The following is a 15,106-nucleotide window of genomic DNA, read 5'->3' as shown; positions in this document are numbered from 1 at the left end:
TATTGTCTTCTCAATTTCATTTTTGGGTTGTTCATTGTGCATAGAATTACAATTGATTTTCATATATTGATCTTGTATCCTGCCACATTGCAGAACTTGCCTATTCTAATAGTTTTGTGTGTGTATGTGTGTGTGTGTGTGTGTGTGTGTGGCTTCGTTAGAATTTTCTATATACAAGAGCATATCATCTTCCAATGTAGTTTTATTATACCCTTTATTCTTTTTTTTTCTTAATGGCCCTTCTTCAACCAACGCATTTTTGTTCTTGCTGCCTCCTGTGGGAACGGGAGTACTTCTTCTTTATGCTCTTACTGGAAGCATCTGAGAAATTTATTGTGGAGACAGATTGGCCTACAGAAAAATATATCACTCTCAGCACTATCTGTGGGCACACAAAGGCATTCAAAAGCTAACATGATGAAAAGGTAAGAATAATCAATAATCCATGGTGTTTGTTCAAAGTTCTTAGCCCATTCCCAAAGTTATTGGGCTCCCTCTATTCAACAGTAGCAGTAATTGAATCAGCTTTAATGAATGGCAACCCATGTATAGCCTCCATACTTGCACCCATAGCTCTTCAGGTCGTGAAACCATTGTGCCTTCACTAGGATTGCCAGTGACAGAAATTTGTTTTTAGCAGGTGATCAAGTCATTCTGTCTAGTTGTTTAGTCCCTCTCCCATTGTAGATGTTCTCTGCTGGTTATTAACTTCATGTGTCCTGTCCACTTCCATAGATCTACCCACTCGTCTTTTTCATAGATCTCCTTGTCTCTGATCTTCCAATCTTTCTCCTTCCAGGCCCTTGACCATTCACCATCGCCCACGGGTTCATCTATATTTTTACCTCAGGTCAGTTCTCCCTCTACACAAAATTGATGACTAATTGCACTTAACATCAAAGCTCTGCCCACTGGGACGATTTCCCCTCATCACCATGCATCACAGCTACCCTATAAATTAAGTTTGGACTTTCTACTTCTCTGCTATCTCATCACAAAGGCCCTTCCATTAAGCCACAGATGTGAGCTATGGGAGATACCCTAGCGTAAACTGATTGATGGCACAGGGCTCTGGGCTGCCTGCTTGATTAGCTTACTTGTGCTCTCCAGCTCTTGTTCCCAACCTTGGATGTACCATATCCATTTTAGAATGCTTTGCCACAGACATGGCCCCACCCAGTTCATGATGGAGAGGTCCCTTTTATCTCGTGAGCAGAAGCTCTGTGTTTACCAGGGGCAAGCAGGACATTGGTAATTGCTTTTTTTGATGGTGATCGTCCCCTGTTTTAGATGGCAGGGACTTTCTCCAGAGCCCCAGGAGTCTACATTGTGATTTGTCTATGGGACTTTCTATCAACTCTGCACACTCTTTTCTCTCACCATAGGTGCACCTAGTACCATAGGATCTCTTGGGTCATATGGCTCAAGTGTCAGACCATTTTCTCACAACCTGGTCCTTCAGCTGAGCTCTTTCCTTCTCTGGATATTACTCAAAGTTCACAGCTTTAAATGTTACCCAGAAAATGGGTGAGAGTATTCCCAGGCACTGATTATGCTGCCTCCAGAACTTGAAGAGGTTATTAAGATTTATGCTACTTTCTTAGGAGTAGGGAGTGTAAAATACAGTTCTTTGTTGTTTTATTTGGAAGGGATATTCTGGTATTCTCCAGAATTCTAGATCCCTAAAAAGTTTACTAATGTGTGAGGGTCCTGAAGCTTTAATCTCCACCCTCTGAAGCATATGCATTTTGCCAAGGCTTCCAACATACCAGCCACTTCTTATTCATCTGGTCTTATTAGCATGGCATTGTCAATATAATGGACCAATGTGATATTCTGTGGAATGTCAGACACTCCATCTCCTTTTTAGCCATATTACGACAGAGGGCCAAATCATTAACATAACCTAAGACAAGACCATAATTATATACTCTTTTCCATCTCACATGAATATGCTGTTTTGGATCCTCTTTTCTTATAGGGATGGAAAAGAAAGCGCTCACCAGATCAGTGGCCATTTAATATGCGTTGGAGGCTATATTTATCTGCTTTAGTAAAATCACATCTGGCTCTGCAGCTACAACTGGGGACACCGCTTGATTAAATTTACAGTAGTGAATCATTCATTCATGATTCACTCCATTTTTATAGGGACTATTCTGGTGAATTAAATGGGGATTTGTTATAGACCATCACCTGGTATTCTTTTTATCTTTGAAGGTAGCACTAATGCCTACCATTCTCACCAGGTTGCAATGTTATCTTTTTATTTACTATGTTGGCTTGGGGTGGAGGCATAGTTGCAGAGGCTTTCCTTTGGCTTTCCCTACTAAATTTTCTACGGTACATGTTAAGGAACCAATACCAACTGTAAGGGTTTCTGCCAAACTCCAAATATGTCTATTCCAATTATACCAGTGAATGATAATCAGGTGGGTCTGTGAAACCAGTGGACCCACTGTGAGCCAGACCTAGGATTCCAGGATTCCATTAGTTTCCTGGCTCCATACAGCCCCACTGGCATTATTTCCCCAAATTTGTTTTCAAGATTAAACTTTAACAGGAGGACTGTTGTGGCATATTGAGTCCCCTATTGGATATCAATGTCAATTCTGACTCGGTGTCCAACAATCATTGAAGAGTTTGGGTGTTCCCTTTTCCCAAATGGACTGTCACTTGAGTAAATGGCTATAGTTCATTGGGAAAAGGACTAGAAAATTTTCAACTGAATACAATTGCTATGGAGTTGAAGGATTCTTTTCATAGGGATCCAGCATCTCTTTCTGCCTCCAGTGTTCTGGGTCTGAGGACGGATTCAAGTTTGGAAACTTGACAAAGTCACATGAATTTTAATTTGAGAGGTTTCTCTCAGCCTTCTTATCATCCATCCTTGATATCTTTTGCCTGTGTAGACTAAGAAATATCCTCTTTGCTCATCTAACATGCGTCTGGAAACATAAGTTCTATTAATATCTCCATAGCCCTTTGAAGGTTAGATTCTCCCTCTAGCCAAACCTAAATGCCACCTGAATTTTGCCACATATTGTGATATCTGTGGCCACCTTGCTTCATACCAATAATTACAATCACCCTGTTTTCTGAGGGAAAGTTCCACCACCTTGACCTTTATTGTTTGGGGATCTAATCAGGCTACTAGAAAACTCAGTTCTGTATTAGCCTGTCCTATCATCAGCCTTAGCCTATAGAGAACAGCCATCACTGAGCTGATCCCATGTTCACCAGGTAATCCTTACTGGTTTGACATCTGGAGTGTCCTTTAGGCCCTCCCATGAAACATACTCAACTGGTGGGGTTCTGGCCTGATATTGTATATGTACTCTAGTGTTCCAACTTCTTTGAGCTGTTTGATCTCTTCCTTCACCATCCACCACGGCAGTTCTGGCATTTCCACTTCACATAGTGTGGGCCTTTGCTTTTTCCAGATCCTAACAGCCCTTCTAGCAACAATTATCTCCAGGGCCCTTGTAAAGGCATTAAATCATATACAAAGGAGATATTCCCATACTGATAAACTCTTGATTAACCAACCTCATGTTCTGCTCCTCTTGATCAAGTACTCCAGGATTCAGCCCCGTGCATACCCTACCAGCTACTACAGACATGTTATCCATGCCTTGCAGCAAATTTACTGTATATTCTCTCTCTTTCCCTAAAAGTTTCAGGCTTGTCTCTAGTCTCATTGTACTGGAATTTGATCTTCCTTACTGGATTGCTTGCTGGAGGCAGGGGTAGGGGATAGATCCTGAAGAGGCAAGTATTGTCTTGTAAATTGAATGCCTTATTTGAGTTCTCTGCATCATCTTCAAGGAAGGGGAGGGCGATGATCTAACAAAGCAGAGGGGAGGAAGAGACTTCTGAAGGCCCAGCAAGTCAAGGTACTTAGCTGCATTTACTTAAATTGCCATATTCCAAGTCTCAGCACCCTAATCCTTCCCCATTAGGGACCTGTACTTGTTATAGGAGACTTACTGAGTCCGAGAATTCAATCCTACCTGAAGCTCTACTAGTTTAATGTTTAAATCCTGAGCCTAGTTTTCTATTCTCCTGGTACTCCAGCTGCACAGGAGATTAGGGTTTCCCTAAGTGCTGCTAAGAAGGTCCTCTAGCTTTCATATTTTGCACTGAAATGCTGATTAATCATCTGAGCTTGTCATTATTTATCTTTCAAAAATCAATTGTGCTCAGCCACAGTCACCCAATTCCATGGTCCTTATAATTATCGTCTCCCTTGTCCCTCTCAATCACAAGAAACACTGCACTAGGCCATGTATCCCCTTTTATGGATATCCCATATCAGTCTACCACTGATGAAATTTTTAACAGTTGCACAGAAATTTCCCTGCTTTCAATAACTGCACTACTCCAATATCTCAGGGGCTAGTTCTCCTCCATCAATGACCAGTGATGGGGTTTGCACTGCCAGAGAGCCAATGACTGACCCATTTCCAAAGTCCCATTTTGAAAGTCAACTTCCTAAAACCCCATTTTTGTATCAACTAATTCTTAGGTGAGAATTGGCATGCAGAAGGTTTACTGGGGTGAGTTTTTGAGGTAGACATATGTAAGGCAGTGAAGAAGGCAAATTTGGGCAGGAGGAGAAGCTGACTTATAATGAGGTTGTAACTGAGACCTAAGCAGATTCTATGGGGCGTTCTGGAGCCTGAATGGCTCTTTAGAGTTGTCCCAAACTGAGGCAAGAGGGTTAGGCTTTTAAATCTCAAGCAGGCAGTCACTGGCCATGAGCTACCTGGGAGTTATGCAAGGGGGAAGCTCTAACTTTGGGCAAGGCAGTTCCTATGGACAGGTATCACTGTGAACTCTGATCAGTCAGCAGCAGATATTCCAAGAAGCTAGAGCATTTGTGTATCAGTCCTGAAGAGGGGGCGCTGTTGCAAGCCACAACATCCGTCATAATAACCATCTCTATGATCACCCCCTAGGACCACTCGCCTGTCTTTCCCAGTGTTTTACCAGACTGGAATTTCCACACCTTTGCAGACAATGTTGCTTATTATGGATTCAGGGTTGCTTTTAAAAGCAAAAAGAAAACACTCTATTGCTAGAGTACCACCGCACATGATCCACTAAACTTGGCTGGCAAGTGGGGGCCATGGGTGACACCCGGGTGCCAGTTAGCACTGGAAAGCCTAGCCTAGCCCTCTGCTCTATTGGCACTCTGACTGCAGAAACTTCCTTTTCTTTGGCTCACAAACTGACAAAATAGGTCTGGAATACAAGAGAGAAAAATTTAGTTTGGCATTACAACTTCTTGACCATGACATTGTCCTGATTAATAATCACCTTGAAACTCCAGGGCATCACCCTCTAATTAATGTTGCCCCTTTCCTGCAGTCTCCTGACTCTCAAGCCTCCAGGGTCAAGTCAGAGCCCCAAACAGTCTATCTCAGTTGAGAGAGAGAGGAAGAGAGAGAGAGAGTGTGTGTGTAGCAAGAACTGACTAGATGTTCAACAAGCCTTTCCTCTATTTCTCCTTGACACATAGTCTGTATTTGCTGGCCTCTTGAAGTTAAGTGCAGCCATGTGCCTGAACTCTGGACAAAGGAAGTAGACAGAGATCACGTTCCTGCTCCCAGATCTGTCCTGTGGATACTCCCACATGCAATTCTCCCCCTTCTTTCCTCTTCTGGGAGAAGACAGGAGAGGGTTTGAGCGATGAACATTGGAGGTTTAAAGTGTAAAGTACGAGCGTCCTTGGATGTCTGCTTGGAAGAAAGCTGTCCAGGGAAGCTGTTCCTCCAAATCAGATTGTTATACAAATAATCATTTGTTGTTATCCCCGTGGAATTTGGGGGTTGTTTGTTACAGCAGCTGACTTACTCTGACTAATACAGGGATAGCAAATTCTTGTGAGTCAGAGGGAAACCAAGGGAAACTGAGTTGTGCTTTTCAGCAGCTCCAGGCACAAATGACTTTTTTTTTTTTTAGATTCTCAGCACCCATCCAGTGACTTCAGCTAACCAAAATAATCATTTTAAAATAAATAAACATTCATTTGAATGTCACCTTGGTGGAAATAAGAGTCAGACATTCCCTATGATCAGAAGGGTCTTAATGCAGCTAAGCTGCACGGCATTTGTTACTCTTTGGACACTCTGCATGGAGTTCTCATTAGGTAGAGAATGACCTATCTTTTCTCCACCCTACCCCAAGTTTCTCTCCGCAGCATGAGCTACTCTGTCTAGAGGGCTGGATCCTGCATCTATTCAGAAACGCAGTTTCTTTCTCTTCCAAGGAATATAGAAGCTGTTGATCTGTGCACAGGGGTTTGGCTAGGGGCATTAGCCAAGACAGCATGGGCACATCAACCTAAGGCAAGAAATGTGGGCTCTGGGGAAACATTTTTGCATGTAACCATGCCAGCCTGGCACTCCACAATGTTCACACTCCTCCAATTAAGCTGTTCAGTTCTCAATCATCCGGAGCTGCTGCCGACTGCTGGCTGCTGATAGAGTGGTTGCTGCCCGGAATGTCAGCAATTTTGCTTTTCTGCCTCTCCTGGACTGGCTTTACTAGACCCTTCCTTCCAGCCTTCCCATGGTAGTCAGCTACTCATTTCCCTTCACCTGGGTGATATCAAGAGAGACAGCTGGGAAGGTGCACTGGTGACGCTGAGCAGTGATTTCTTCTGGTGTCTGCAGTCTTCACCTGGTACTCTACCATTCCAGTGCTTTGAACACCACCTTATGCAAGTGGGATGTCAATTCTTGTTCCTGGAGATAGTAAACTGCTTGGGTAGTGGGGAGAATGCCTGCTGAACCTACATTCCCTGCTAGCCTGAACTGGTGCTTACATGTATGATCTCAGAGAATCTTTACATCACCCAGGAAGGTAAATACTGTATCTCGATTTCACAGACAAAGATGTTAGAAGAAGCTAAGTCACCTGGCAGTCTATCAGCACATTTTTCTCTGTTCTCATTGCCAACACCTGGCATTAGGAATGTATCATCTTAAAAAAAAAAAAGAAAGAAATGTATCATCTTCCTCTGACCTTGTAAACACTAGCCTCTGTTTTTTAGCATCTAGATTCCTTTCTCTAGACATGTGCTGTTCAATATTACAGTCATCAGCCACACATGCTACTGGGCACTTGAAATGTACCTAGACAGAATTGAGATGTACTGTAAGTGCAAATTACACCAGATTTTGAAGACTTAGTACAATAATAAAGAATATAAAACAGCTTATTAATATTGTTTAATGTTGATTACATGTTGAAATGATCATGATGCTTCTATTTGGCTATAAGTAAAATAGATTATCTAAATCAGTTTTTCTTTTCCTTTTCTTTTCTTAACGTGGCTACTAGAAAATTTAAAGCTACACTCGGGGCTTGCATTTACAGTTCACAATATCTATGACTCAGTGTAGCGTCTAGAGACTGACCAGAATGTTCTGTTAGAAGCACAAACTGACCATGACACCTCCTGCTTCCCATAGCCAACAGGACAAATCCCAAGGTCATGAATATGGCTGACAAGTCCCTCCATGTTATGTCCCCCACCTCCCCATGTCTTCTGAGTCTCCATATTTAATCTTCTCACTCATACCCCAATGTTTCTAGTACCTCTGCTTTGGTCAACTCTGCTTTTGCTCTTCCCTCTGCCTGGAATGCCTTTCTCCCTAAGAGTCCCCTGGAAAACTCTCTCCTATTGGTCTTTTCAGACTTGATGGCTCCTTCCAGAAGCCTTCTCCACGCATTCCCCTCGCCCCAGGGCCAGGACTAGGGTAAGACGAGCAGGGTCCCTATGGTACAAAATTTAAGCAGGTGCTTCCCCAGACCTGAGAGCAGCAGCTCTTAAATTTGGTGTCTCAGGTGCCCCTTCATGTAATGTCCCTATGGTCCCTGGGGCTAATATCCCTAAGATAATTATAATTATCTTGCATATGATTTTTTTGAGGGTAGGGATTATGCTTTTATTCACTGTCAAAACCCTAGCAGCCTGTTTTCTGCCAAAACATTGATTGTGACACTCAAGAAATAAAACTTTGTCCCCAGAGGTATCGCTGTTTATCAGGCACTGTGTTGCACTGTGTTATGTGTTGGGGACTCAACAACGACATAGTCTGACCTTAAAAATCATCACAAAACCTTGTGATACACCCTCCGCTTTCCTACTTCAAACAGAAACTTCCCAGTTTTGAAATAGTGACTACCTGCTCAGCCAGTTGAAGTACGGATTCCTGGGGGCCCATCCCAGAGTTTCTGATTCTCTAGATCTGCTATGGGGTCCAGCTGTTCTGTGCTCAAATTTAGAGAAACAGTCCTCTACTACATCCCTTCACTCATTTGTTTAGTTTTCATTTGACTATTATTGAGTGCCTACTCTGTGTAAGTCTTCGTGTTAGGGGCTGTCAAGGAAACAAAGATAAATCAGGAAAGAATAATGTGTTATAGACTCCTATAGTTTATGAAATGTCTCCATATGTGCAATTTTGTTTGATCAGTGGATTGAAGATTATCTCCCTTTTAGAGATAAGGCTTATTTGCTCCTAATCACACATAAGTAGGTAGTGGGGACTAGGGTCAAGGTCACAGTGAGAAAGCAGTGGCGAATGGAATCAAGGTCACATGGCTGAAGTAGGTAGTGAGAACAGGAATCGAGGTCACAGAGTCAGTAGCGGGGATTGGAATGGAGCCCGGCAATGCCTTTCCACTTGACACAAGAGTTTGCCCTGCAAAGGTGATCTTGAGATTCATAGGAATTTCATATCTGGGGATATGGACCCAGCCGAAAGAAAGGGAGGAGGAGAAGAAGAGGATCCCGGAAGCCAGCTCATGTCGGGAAGAGGGGAGGACACAGTCCCTGTGTCACAGGGGCAAAGGTCGGTTCCCCTACACCTGTGGGCCTGAAGTGAGGTCTGGTATCCTCGTAACTCCTCCCCGCCTCGCACCCCTTCCTAGCCCCAGGGAACCTCTCCTCTCCAGACAAAGATGGGAGGTCCTGAGACAGCCTGACCGCTCGACGGGACAGCTGCCCTTTTATCCCATTCCCCTTCCACCCCGGGATGGTCCCTAGAACCGAGAACACGCCTCCCTGCCGCTGTGCCCCTCCCCCCAGGCTTGCGGGCTAGCCCAAGGCTGTGCCCTTGACAGGCCTAGGCAGGGTGGGGATATGTGGCGTGGCAGCCTGCAACAACTCCCACACCACCCCCACCCCAGGCCAGCCCTCAGCTCTCCTGGGGCTGGGGTCCCAGGGCTCTGGAGACCAGGCTGTCAGTTAAGCAGACCTGACAGCTGAGAGCTTTCCAGAACAGCAGGAGCACAGTTAGCTTTCCTTCATGTTTTTTTTTTTTTTTTTTTTTTTTTTACCCACCTCTTCCTTTCCCCTGTTGTTGCACGACTGGAAGCCTGACTGGAATTTAAAGCAAGGCTCTGGGATAAAAATGTGTGTTAGCACCAAACCCTGCTCCTTCAGCCTCCTTCTCCGATTGGAAGCTGTGCACTCTCAGGGACCCCTGCAAATGGTCCGAGGAGGGGTCAGAAGCAGGTGGGCAGGCGAGCAGGCACTCAGAGGCCTGAGCCACCCTCTCAGCCTGGGCGTTGATCATGTTTGTATTTGGGGCACAGAAGGGGCAGGAAGCCCTCCAGGGAAGCACCTGTAATCTTTCCCCAGGTCCCAAAGCCCTACCTTCTCCTCAAGTCTGGGATGTCTGCCGCTAATCCATCCTACTCAGGACTCTGTCTGTTTCCCTATCAGTCCCTGCTTATGGCAGATAGATAAATAGACGATAGATAGGAAGGAGAGACTCTAAGCAGCTTAGATAAACTCTGCTATTTACATCTCAGGGTCCAATCTATCAATCCATCGGTCTGCCCATTGTGTTTGTGTTCTCTCTCAATCTGCCACTTCAGCCTCCATTAACCATTCATCTGTCTTCCTTTTGCCCTACACTTTCCCCTTCCACCCCCCATTTCCCAGCATCAAAATAAATCTGAAGCTGAGATACAATGAGGCATATCCTTCCACTCCAGTTGCCCCAGAGGGGTGACACTGGCTGCTGACACTGGGGCTTCCTACTCACCTCCTCAGGAAATATGCAAATATCCCTTTGAACACTGAGGGGACAAACACCAACGGTCAACTCTGCTACCAGGCTGTCCCCGAATGCACAGTTCTGCAAATAGAGCCAACTGAGGCTCTCGAGGAGATAAAGGAGGTGGCTGGGGATGGCAGTGGGTTGGGGTAAGGGAGAAGAGGAAGACATTGCATATTTGCACACAAAAGAATTTTCTTAATTTTCAAGTGATTTGGACCAACTCTATAAAGTGAGAGAGTGGGAGGAAAAAGTAGCAATTTCATAAATTTCAGAATTAGTACTGTTTGTTAACTTTCAAACAGTTAATTACTTTAGGTCCTCTGACCTTCACATTTCACTGCTAACAGCGTAAGGGGATATTTTGAATGATCACATTCCCAGTAAGTGGAGTGAAAATGTATGATATTAACTGTATATAAAAGTGTTTAAAAGAAAGAAAAGACCACCAGCCTCAGCAAATCAAGAGTCTCCTCTGCATGCTAGGACAAACAAACAAACAAACAAACAAACAAAAAAGAGTGTCTTGCTCTTTCCTTGAAACCACCAGGCATCTAATTTTGTTTGGCCCAGCAAATCCAGCAAATCTCAATCTTCCCATTGCTCTATGAAGACCATCACAATCCTCTTCCCATGATCGATCCCAGGACTTGAGTCCCCAGCTGTTGGCCCTAAGGTTTTCTCTGGTGCCTACCCATTCCTTCCATTGACTTCTGGATAGATATGAGTAAAGGAAGGCAGTACCTCAATCTCAAAATCCTTAAAAAGAAGAACTAGATAAGATATGGTAGGACCTTGTTTAAAATGAAGAATATAAATTCTGTGATTAGCCTGATCCTCTGCCACATAGGTCAGAAACGGGGGTCCACCCGGCCTTATCCTCCCCGCCCCCCCCAACAGGAGGTGACTTGCCACAGGAGGGCAGCACCATCCCGGACCCTGTGAAGTTTGAGGCAAGTACAGGAAGAAAAGGGAAGGAGGGGCTCTCAGCTGTTGCACCCCTAGCCCAGCAGATCTCATGACAGCTTTCGGAACTGCCTGGAGACCTGCCTCCCTATCAACATTAGAGACTGATGGTGATGAATGAATAGCGCATCCTTGGAACAGAGAGACACAGTAGAGACAGGAGAAGCCGGGCTGGATGGGGTGGGACATTTTTCACTCTCCAGGGCTAGAGAAACTGAAAAAAAAACCTCCAAGACCCCACTGCAGCCTAGGAGAATAAAGTGTAGCTAACAACATTTCACTCATCTACCATTTAATAGATGTTGGCTGGATCAGTTTGGGGGCATGTGATATTTATTTATAAGCATGCACTAGTGAATATCAGAAGATGTCAATAAGTAATTATGAGCCTGGCAGAAGAAGAAAGGGCCCATTCCTCAAACCAGCCAGATGAATATTTGAAAGGTAGTATTTTTTTAAATGGGAGAATATTGGTCTCACATACATTATTTTAGAATAAGAGTCTGAATAAACATTATTTTAAGAAAGAAAGGGGGAGAGATGGGAGATCTAAGCCCTACATTTCCTGATTCTGATGCTGGGAAAGTCAATGTTCCTGACTTTTATGTAGTTTATTTGTAAATGAGGAAATGGGGATGATGCAACCTTAAATTTTTGAGGACTGGGTCTCTTGGGGCCCCTCCCAACTATATGATCCATGAATCTGAAGCATTCAAAGACTCATATTTAAGGAAAGAAAAGCTTCCTTCTTACTTTAGAGATAATCCCTGGAAAAGAGAAAAGCAAATAGTAAAGCAGAAAGGCGAGACTTTCTATGTCTCTACTTCTTCAAGGCCAAAAAGGAGAAATAAGAGGCTCTACATCATGGGGTTTGCAACGACAAGGGATCTCCTGAGAAGGAGTGCATTGGAATAAACTAGCACAGTGTCAGGCACATAGTAGGTGCACAATAAATGTTTGTTTGACTAGACAGATGAATGAATGAAAGAATTAGTAAACTAAGATGCACTGAGATGTGGCTGTCTCACGTGACCACTTGGTACAAAGAGCATCTCTAGTGAAGGAAGTTGCAAAAATTCCATGGAAGTCTTTAAAAAGAACTATGTTATTTAGTGCAATGCTGGAGGGGTGGTTCTGCACAAAGATAGTGGGAAAGGCTAGATCAGTGTATCGCAGTTACATCAGCTGTATCACATCTCCTCGGAACTTTCTACTGAATCAGAGTCTCCAGGGTGTTGCGTGGCAACTGCATTTAATGAGCTCCTAGCTGATTCTCAGGTAGTCAGCTTTTGCTAGTCCTCAGATCTGCATTTGGGAACTACTGTTGTAGATGGTATCTCAAGGGCCCTTCCAGCCCAAGAATCCTATGATTCTGTGCAATGGACACTGGGGAGAAGTGATCTAGACAAGGAGAATTCATTCATCCCACATGTACTGAGCACGGGCTGGATGCCAACTATTGGCAATAGAATAGTGAATGGGAAAGGAGAGTCATGTGGCTATGGTCTCTCACTGAGCAAAGAGAACTTGACCCCTGGAGAAGACCAGTAGAAATAGACCCCCACCATTTCCATCATCCTATAAGACAGGATTTTTTTTTCAAATTTTGGGTTTCCCAGAATAAAAGTAATTCCTTAGATTGTGTTAAGTTTTACATCCAATAAACCTGGCATTCACATGATACAACAAGGTAAGTATTGTTATCCCCATTTCATAAATGAGAAAACCAAGGCTTAGAAAAGTTTTATTACTTCCCCAGCATCATTTAGCTTGTATGGAGGAGGGCCAGGAATCCACCTAAGTTTTGAAACTCTGAATACAATGCTATTTTAACTATTCCCTAGAGATACATCACCTGTGAAATGTGGCTTAAATGTCCCTGTGAAATTGCTGATATTTTTTCATAGTCTATCTGTGTAATAATATTATCTCCTGAGGCAAGGAAAGTGCCACCTTCCTTAGTAATATAAAACCCAGGTCTATAGGGAGAAGGGCAGCTGGACAGTTTGACTTTGTTTTTTTTCCCCAAGATTCATTTTCCCTTGGTGAAATTTCCCAAGGTGTGTTCCTCAGAACACCAACCCTACAGAAGTTTCCTGAAATGAGGGTTGCTTTGTCATTGAGGTTTGAGAAACACTTCACAACTCTTACTCATCCTAGAGGTGCACAATGCTCATAATGTATTAAAGGCTAGAGTGGTTAAATGGCGACCCCATAAAAAGATATATTCCCTTTCTAATCCTTGGAGCCTGTGAATATTACCTAATATGGCAAAAGATGTGATTCATTTGAGGATCTCAAGAGGAGATTATCCTGGATTAACTAGGTGGGCTCTAAACACAATCACATGTGTCCTTATAAGAGAGAAGCAGAGGGAGGTTTCTCACACATATGCACACGTATGTGTGCACATGCATGCGAGGGAGGAGATGATATGAAGGTGGAGCAGGGAGAGATTTGAAGATGCTGCCTTTGAAGTTTGGGGTGATGGACACAAGTGAAGAAATGTGGACAGCCACCAGATGCTGGGAGAGGAAAGGAACCAATTCTCCCCTAGAGCTTATGGAGAGAACGTAGCCCTGCCAACACCTTGCTTTCTGCCCAGTGATACAGACTTCAGATTTCCAGGCTTAAGAACTGTGAGAGGAGGCAAGCCACCAAGTTTGTGGCAATTTGTTATGGCAGTAAAAACGCCTTGAGGAGTCTTGCTAAGAATCAACCCCTTTATAGATGTTTAACCCAACATTCTCCAAACTTGGTTGACCATGGTATCTTTTCCCTCATAAGTTTTATTAATATCCAAACAGAACTCATACAATATGCAACCCACTTTGGAAAATGCTGCCCGAGGGAAATCTTTTGTTAATTACTAGGGCTACCACTGCTCATCTGGGGACAGAGCTGCTCCTAGTTAATGTTCTGACCAAACATGAGCCAGGATCCTGTCCTGCCAACTCTGTAGTATAGCTAAGACCAAGGGGAATACTTAAATAAGACTATCCTAAAGCCTGGAGATAACAAAAGAAGAAAGCCAATGAGATATGAATGTAAAACTGGATGATCCTGCTGCCAAAGGACTGTTTGGGGTGGGTCCATTGGGGTCCACTGTAGGGATATGGTCTTGCCTAGCTCCTAACTGCTGCCATATGGCCAAAAATATCCATAAACCCCACACCCTAGAGCATAATGAAATGCCTCTAGACTTCTCTCTAGAAAGCAAGGCCCCCTGTGCAAGGTGTCTGTCTAAGATGGCTTTTCTGCAATGAGCAAGACTTGGACCATGGCCTCGGAAGAGTCATGGTGTCTGACTACAGTGGGGAGCCTTGGCATTGCATAAACATGGGAGAGGCAAGGAGACCCACTTCATCCTCTCCCCTAGTTCCAGATGACAGCCTCACCCTCACCATGTGGCTCTGAATGTTCAAGGACCAAGTCAGAAAAGGAGGCACAGCGTCAGTGCAAGCACCCCCGACCCAGGAAGGAAATGCATGAGACTCTGGTTTTGTAGGAGTGACATAAAGAATCACAATAATGGGGAAGATACATTTTATTACACCCCTCATTTCCAGCCTTCCTTCCCTAATATCTACTTGTTGTTATGACTATTATCATTATTTTACATACCTCTTTCACATGAATGGTTGGCTATAAAGCAGCACTTGTTTTGCTTTATTGCCATTTGCCTTATGTAGGCCATTAAGACTTTACTGCTCAAGCAAGGAGGCTTAATTTTATTTTTAAATAAGAAGATTCTACGACTTCAAGACATTTATAAACTCCAGCTGGAAGGTATTCAACCCTTCTGTGGAAGGCAAAAGACTTGGTGTACTGGTCGCTGAGCAAGGGGGTCACCATGACATTTCAAGAGCTCTTGTATGAGTTAGCCTTGCTGTAAATTCTTAGGAAAAAAAAAAAAAAACAACACAGAGAGCAAGAAAGAAAGATAACTGCAAGAAGGAAAGAACGTTTATGGAAGACAACCCACAAAGGACATGTGACAGACAAAAAAAGTGGCTGCTGGCTCAAGAGGCCAGGTTTCAGAGCAATTACTTAAAGCTAGG

Source organism: Zalophus californianus, chromosome 10 (assembly GCF_009762305.2).
Source record: "Zalophus californianus isolate mZalCal1 chromosome 10, mZalCal1.pri.v2, whole genome shotgun sequence".
Taxonomy (NCBI): domain Eukaryota; kingdom Metazoa; phylum Chordata; class Mammalia; order Carnivora; family Otariidae; genus Zalophus; species Zalophus californianus.
Note: the sequence above shows the minus strand (reverse complement) of the source record.